The sequence below is a fragment of the Argentina silus genome (genome assembly GCF_951799395.1).
Source record: "Argentina silus genome assembly, chromosome: 18".
Taxonomy (NCBI): domain Eukaryota; kingdom Metazoa; phylum Chordata; class Actinopteri; order Argentiniformes; family Argentinidae; genus Argentina; species Argentina silus.
The window spans coordinates 7,465,241-7,472,547 of NC_139672.1; the positions used below are offsets into that span (position 1 = coordinate 7,465,241).

The 7,307-nt window shown below is 49.5% G+C and overlaps 1 protein-coding gene across 1 annotated transcript in view; it reads left to right on the forward strand.

Annotated features, from left to right (window-relative positions):
• The first annotated feature begins 4,374 nt into the window (after positions 1-4,374).
• The window catches only part of LOC310819004 (receptor-type tyrosine-protein phosphatase S-like), a 44,284-nt gene continuing 41,351 nt past the window's right edge, over positions 4,375-7,307 (forward strand). Inside the window, exon 1 of the mRNA XM_083690170.1 lies at positions 4,375-4,498. The gene's annotated coding sequence lies outside the window, so the exon portion shown is untranslated. The remainder of the gene's footprint in view (positions 4,499-7,307) is intronic.

Here is a 7,307-nt window from a genome sequence, read left to right on the forward strand (position 1 = left end):
TCTTAAAAAAAAAAAAAGGGGGGGGGGGGGGGTATGGTTAGAAGATCCTAGGTATACAAATAAATAAATAAATAGATAAAATAAAATGATGTCATATTATTTAACGTTACTTCTGTGTTTTTTTTTATGTGAACCACCCACAGAGTGCCAAGCCCTGTTGAGTGTAGCCCTGTCCGTCCTCCCCACCTCCAGCCCAGCCACCGGTGGTACCATGTCTCCCCCCAGGCCTGGAGGAATCCTAGCCCAGTCCAGGGTGCCTCTCCCTGGGTACAGCCTCAGCCTCTCCCCCCCCTGTCTGCTGCTGCCACTGCTGCTCCTGCTGACCACCTCTCTGAGTGGCGTCTGTGAGGCCTCAGGTATGGAACTCAATACACTACTGATACTGTATGTGTGCCTGTCTGTGCCAGTCAGTCTGTCTTTTTCTGTGTATCTCTTAGTCTGTCTATCTTAGTACGTAGGTCCAATATCTAGCCTCCCCCTGCCTTTTCCTCAGCTCTAACTTTCTTGCTAACTTCCTCTCTCACTTTCTCTCTCTCTCTCTCTCTCTCTCTCTCTCTCTCTTTCTTTCTCTCTCTGTCAGCTAACTGATTAACAGTTTTACTGTGACTCTGAGTTATGTAGGTCAGCTGTAGCTTGTGTTTGTGTCTGTGTGTGTGTTTGTGTCTGTGTGTGTGTTTGTGTCTGTGTGTGTGTTTGTGTCTGTGTGTGTGTTTGTGTCTGTGTGTGTGTTCGTGTCTGTGTGTGTGTGTGTGTGTCTGTGTGTGTGTGTGTCTAACCAGGCCTGTCAAGGCCATGTTCTGTCGTTACTGCACTGATAGGCAGCGAGAGGACGTCAGCACATACTCAATCATCACCTTTATTCAAATACAACTTGAGACGTCTTGTCTTACACTTATAATAGAAGACAGGGGAGTTCAGAGCACATTGCAATTACATGTTGCTGCCCTGAAAACAGAGATACAGCACATGACATTTATGAAAAGAGAAAATAGTATCGGCTATGTTAGTACAGTGCACAAGCTCCTTCAGTACTCCTACACTGTCCTCTGAATAACCGCGGCTCACGACTCTGATATTATCTGACATTTGAGACGATAACCTCCCCTTGTCTTCAATCTGAAGGTTTCAAACACACGTTCGCCTTTTTTTTCGGAGTGCCCAAAATAAAAGATTGGGTTGTTACCATCATGATTGCCCTGGGTGATATTTGAACTCTGAAGGTGGTGGTTAGGGGTTACCCTGATGTGGTACGGGAGTACCCTGCACCCTCCCGTATGATGGGCCTGATCATGATGATGACGATAACAACGATGATGATGACGATGATGATGATAACGATGATGATGATGATGATGATGATGATGGCGATGATGATGATAACGATGGCGATGATGATGATGCTTCACACAGCTTAATCACATTTTATTTGTTGCGTACTTTGCATACAGCCGTAATTGACGTAGTGAAATGCATTGGGATCTAACACCCACCTGCGCTGCACTGACGCATGAACACTACTCTGCTCCCAGTGTTTAATGGATAATCGGTGCCCACCGCTGTTTCATTTTAATAGCATAGTGGTAATAGTCACATTGTGCATCAAATTATATCTTGCTGTCAGCCTCCGAGTGAAACCTGCTCTTAACAGGGCGGAACTTGTTCTTTCAAATCTGTCTGTCTGTCTGTCTGTCAATCTGTCTGTCTGTCTATCTGCCTATCTGGGTTCAGCACAGATCTATAGAACCAGAGCCATGTGTTCTACATGGATCAGAACAACCCCCAGACACGGAGATCCACCCAGGATTAAAAATAAGCTCCAATTCTTCCACCTAGTTCTTATAATGGGCTGGGGGGGAAAAAAAGAACAAGTCTGCGGAGGCAATGAAATGTGAAACGTTTTTGAAAATGACAGTGAATGCAGAAACACAACCCCATTTTGCGTTTGACACCCCCAAATCAAACCCGGCATGCACCTGTATCCCTTTTGCCGAGCTATTTTTTCGACGGTGAAACGTTGTTTGTCTCTTCCCCGGGCGTTGTCATTTTTAACAACAGCAAAGTCAAAACACTTAACTACTGACCCCAAGACTGTCCTGTATGGTTGAGAGGGCCCTAATGCACTCTTTGTGCAGGTTTTGGACATGGTGTTATTTTGGACTCTCAGCCGAAGCACTTTACCTCAAGCTCACAGGTGGCCCGTGTGACGGTTATCCATTGAAGTGTGAAGTGAGCAGGGGGGGGGGGGGGGGGGGGGGGGGATTGGGGACAGGGACGATGGGGGACGGGGGTTTGAAAAGCAAGAGCGCTTTCTGGCCGTCAATGAGTTTTGGAGGGAGTGTGTTTTCTTTGGCTGCTGTCTCTCTCGAGAGAGAGAGAGACAAACTGCACCAACACACAGGATGCAAGACCTCGCCCAGCGAGAGGGAGAGTGGGTGGGAGGGAGGGATGTTGCTATGGTGAGGGTCAGGCCGACTTCACCCTGATGGATAGAACTGATTCCACAGCTGAGGAGGAGTTAAACTGGCTGCCATGGCAACAGGCCACAGACGCAGAGGGATAGAACTCTGGACAGAGAGATAGAGAGAGCGAAAGAGAAAGAGGGAGGGAGGGGGGGGGGGAGAGGGAGAGGGAGGAACTGTAGAGAGAGTGATGAGACGTGAAGTACCTTGATGGAATTGATTCTGCCACAGTGGAAATGTATAGATATACTCTGCGCCTAGAATTGATTTTCACTTGGCATCAGTAATAACAACAGAAAGAGAGGCACCACTGTGCTACCCCAAGCACAAAACACACCCTTCACCTCCAACCAGAGACACATGCTCCAAGCTCATATATTCATCAAGTCATATCTCTTCTTTTTAATCGTACAAACCCGATTTGTGCTCAAAAATAGACTTCTGGTGCAGACGGTGGCAGAAAATGGCTCGTATGATATTAATATATTTAAACCCAATTATCTCCTACGAGCTTCCAGCCCGACACCTCTCCCACTCGCGTAACACCCGTGTGTGTCATGGCAGCTGTACATGGTAGTAGCGCGCCCTCAGGGATTGCGAAGAAGAAGAAGAAGAAGAAGAAAACCGCTCCTCTGATGCTGCTGCCAGAGTGCATCTTTTATTTATGACACGCAGGAAGTCCTTCACGATGCCCTCTAGATGGCTATCCAGGAAGTGAGTGCGGTACAACTCAACCACACGCTGACAGTTGGGCCGACTGGTGAGTCACTCCCTGTGTGTGTGTGCGTGTCCACACGGGCTCTGGTGACTTGAGTGTTTTTTTGGGGTTTTTTTGGGGTGGAGTTTGGTTCTGGCCAACGACAGTAGGGGTTTTGGGTTTTGAGAGGTTGTGGGTTTCTATTTCGTCCACTTTGGTCCCTTCTCTCGGCTCCCTACTTGAATTCTCATCACTCTCTCTTTCTCTCTCTCTCTTTCTCAGCCGCCCCCAAGTTTACCAAGACCCCCGGGGACCAGATCGGGGTGTCCGGGGGCGTGGCGTCGTTCGTGTGCCAGGCGTCAGGCGACCCCAAACCCACGGTCAACTGGAACAAGAAGGGAAAGAAGGTCAACTCTCAGCGCATAGAGGTGAGGCGTGGCCCTGTCACGAAAGAGCTTAGCGGAGTCCCAGTCCACTGCTGCTATAGACACTCACTGAGCACTTCATTAGGAACACTATACTAATACTGGGTAGGTCCTCCCTTTGCTCTCAAAACAGCCTCAATTCTTCGTGGCATTGATTCCACAATGATGTTGGAAACATTTCTTTGAGATTCTGGTCCATGACGACATGATTGCATCACGCAATTCCTGCAGATATTTCAGGTGCGCTTTCAAGCTGTGAATCTCCCGTTCTACCATATCCCAAAGGTGTTCTACTGGATTCAGATCCGGTGACTGGGAAGGCCACTGAAGAACACTGAACTCAATGTCATGTTCATGAAACCAGTTTTAGACGACTTTTGCTTTGTGACATTATCATGCTTGAAGTAGCCATTAGAAGATGGGTAAATTGTGGCCATGAAGGGATGCAGATGGTCAGCAACAATACTCAAATAGGCTGTGGCATTCAAGCAATGATTGATTGGTATTAACGGGCCCAAAGTGTGCCAAGAAAACATTCCCCACACCATTCCACCACCTCCACCATGAGAAGGTGTACAGGTGTTCCTAATAAAGTGTTCGGTGAGTGTATATTGCAGTGGCCTGGGACTGTTTGTGTATAGGAGCATACAGATCCCCGTGGTTGTGGTTTTTTGAGACACATTGTTTCAATCATCGATTCCATATACTGATCTGACCGCCCCTTCTCCCTTGTGGGGTTTTTCTTCCTGGTTGCCCTGGCTGTTCCTCCAATCAGACGATAGAGTTTGACGAGGGCGCCGGGGCGGTGTTGAGGATCCAGCCTCTCAGAGCGCCCAGGGATGAGAACGTCTACGAATGTGTCGCCCGCAACAGCGAGGGAGAGGTGGCCGTCACCGCCAAGCTGGCCATCATCAGAGGTGAGTGCGTGTGTGCGCGCGCGTGTGTGTGTGACCTCTTCACCCCCACTACCCCCCCTGTACTAACCCTAACCCTTGAGACCTCTTCACCCCCACTTCCCCCCTGTACAAGTTCTCTCCTGTTAATAAATAAAATAATAGTAATTTAAAAAAGAAAAAAAAAAGCCTTCTGGCATTACGACTGCCAATGGCCCCTGGTGTGAGCATTGATTACTTTGTCTTATGATGACTGTTGGATAGATGATTCACTTACTTAAACAAATGTATTTGTTGTAAGTCGCTTTGGATAAAGACGTCTGCTAAATGCCATAAATGTAAAATGTAAATGTGTGCGTGTGTGTTCTAGTGTTTTGCCGTCTTCTTTATTCTCCTCCTCCTCTTCTTCTTCTTTATCTTCCTCATATCCAGCTGTGTATTGTAAGCATGCTCACACGTGGGCGCACACAAACACACACACACACACACACACACACACACACACACACACACCCTGTTTTTTCCATCTTTTCCCTTCACTATCAACTACTTATGTGACAGACCACACCACACCCCGCCTCCAGACCAGGACAGACTGTTCTTTCTGAGTGTGCCTGAGCTAGCGTGATTTGGCTGTGGTAAAGGCACAGTTAGCGTCCTAGCTAACGGTGATTTAGCCCCTTCCAGCCCCTCTTTCATAATCACTGCTCTGGCTGCCCAGCCGTGGAGGGTGTGAGAATCTAATGTAGCCAGTCTCCTCAGTGCCAAGCTAACCTAATGTAGTTCCCTCGATGCTAAGCTAATCTAATGTAGCCTACTTTTCCTCAGCGCTAAGAGCTCGAGTTGCTGTGTTTGGCTGTAAGCCTCCGAGCTGAGGACTGGCCCTCAGCCCGACACAGGAGAGAGGGATGAAGAGATGGAGGGATGGAGGGATGGAGGGGAAAACAGGACGGTTACTTCTACATGGGAAAGCAACGGATTAGGCCATGGCTTGGCTTGGGACCCGTTTCTGCAAGGGGGTTGTGGAAAAGGAGAGGGATGGAGGGAGGGAGAGATGGAGGGATAGGCGGAGGAGTGGGGGTAGTAGAGAGGGGGATTGGGGTTGGGAAGATGGAGAGGGATGAGCGGTGGAGGCAGGGAGGAGGGGTGACACAGCAGGGGAGGAAATGGAAAGAGACAGAGTGGGGATGGAAAAAGAAGGTAGAGAAAGAGGAGGAGGAGGGAGAAGAGGAGGGGGGGGGTTGGCAGGGCTGCGTGTTGAGCAGAAGGCTGGTAGCCTGGGGAATAGCCTCCTGTCCATCTGTTTATAGTCATCACCACACACAGTCACAATCCCCCTCTCTCTCTGTCTACAGGACATTACCGCTAAACTCTAACCCCTCAGGGTGTGTGTGTGTGTGTGTGTGTGTGTGTGTGTGTGTGTGTGTGTGTGTGTGTGTGTGTGTGTGTGTGTGTGTGTGTGTGTGTGTGTGTGCGCCGCATCCTCAATATGACTGCCCACTCATTCAGCTTCTCGCTGGTTTCTGCATCTAGTCCTAACGCTTTATAACATTCAGATGTGTTCTAAAGCTTCACACTCTCCACCACACTCTCTCCCTAGACGGCGTCTGCTCCTCAGAGAGCTTGTGCTTGGCTACAGGAGATGAGCCGCTCCTCCTCAGTCTGATGGCTAATGGTAGCTTTAGTTTTAGCTTGGACAGTGGGGCTGTGGGAGGCTGGTGGAGGTCGGAGTCAGGGCTCACTGGAGCGAGAAACAGAGAAGGTAGCGGTAGGTGAAAGAGTGAACAAACAAAAGACCAAGTGAGCAGGAGAGAGGGAGGGAGGGAGGGAGGGAGGGAGGGAGAGGGGCAGTGGTGTGTCTAAATTAAACATCTCCTCACATGCCACTTCTGCTACAGGGCAGCCTGGTGGAGGTAGAAATCGGAGGACAGGCTCACGTGTGGTTTGATACCGTTCCTCACTCCATTCCGTGCGTTACAATGAGCCTGTCCTTCGATCGCTACCTCCACCAGGCTGCCCTGTATTTGAGGTGGCATGTGAGGAGATGTTTAATTTAGACACACCACTGCCCCTCTCCCTCCCTCCCTCCCTCCCTCTCTCCCTCCCTCCCTCCCTCCATCACTCACTGCCTTTCTCTCTCTCTCCTGCTCACTTGCTCTTTTGTTCTCTCACTCTTTTCTGCTCCCTACCACTACCATTATCCCTCCATCTCTGCATCTCTCTCTCTTTCTTTCTTTCTTCCTATGTTCATTCACTTTCCCTCTGCATTTTACTTACTCGTTTGACCCTTTTCCTTCTCAGTTTCCTTCCACGCTTTCTGCCCTCCCTCTTGTTCTCTTCCTCTCTCTCTCATTCTCTTCCCTCCCTCGCTACCTGCCTCTCCTCCGCTGTGTCTACCTAGCAACAGTTTCCGCCCCCCCCCTCTTTCTCTTTTTCTTTCTTTCTTTCTCTCTCTCTCTCTCTCTCTCTCCCTCCCTATCTCTCTGGACACTGCGGTTGTGTTGTGCTCTGCCTAGGGGAATGTGAATATCTGCAGTTGTGCGTGTTTTAAACCTCCGGTGGGCGAGAGATTCTCATCACTGCAGTAATGTGTGTTCGTGTTCGTGTGCGTGTGCGTGCGTGTGCGTGTGTTTGCGTGCATGCAGGCGGGTGTGCGTGCTTGCGCTCGTGTGTGTTTGTGTGTGTGTGCGTGCGTACTAATCCCGAATGTACCGACACCTCCCAGTGCCCCATTTTTCCGAGACAGGGAGTGGGGGGTGATGGAGACGAGAGAGGGAGAGACAGAGAGGGAGGGATGTTCTGTCACCAAGACAAATATCCTCCACATCAACAT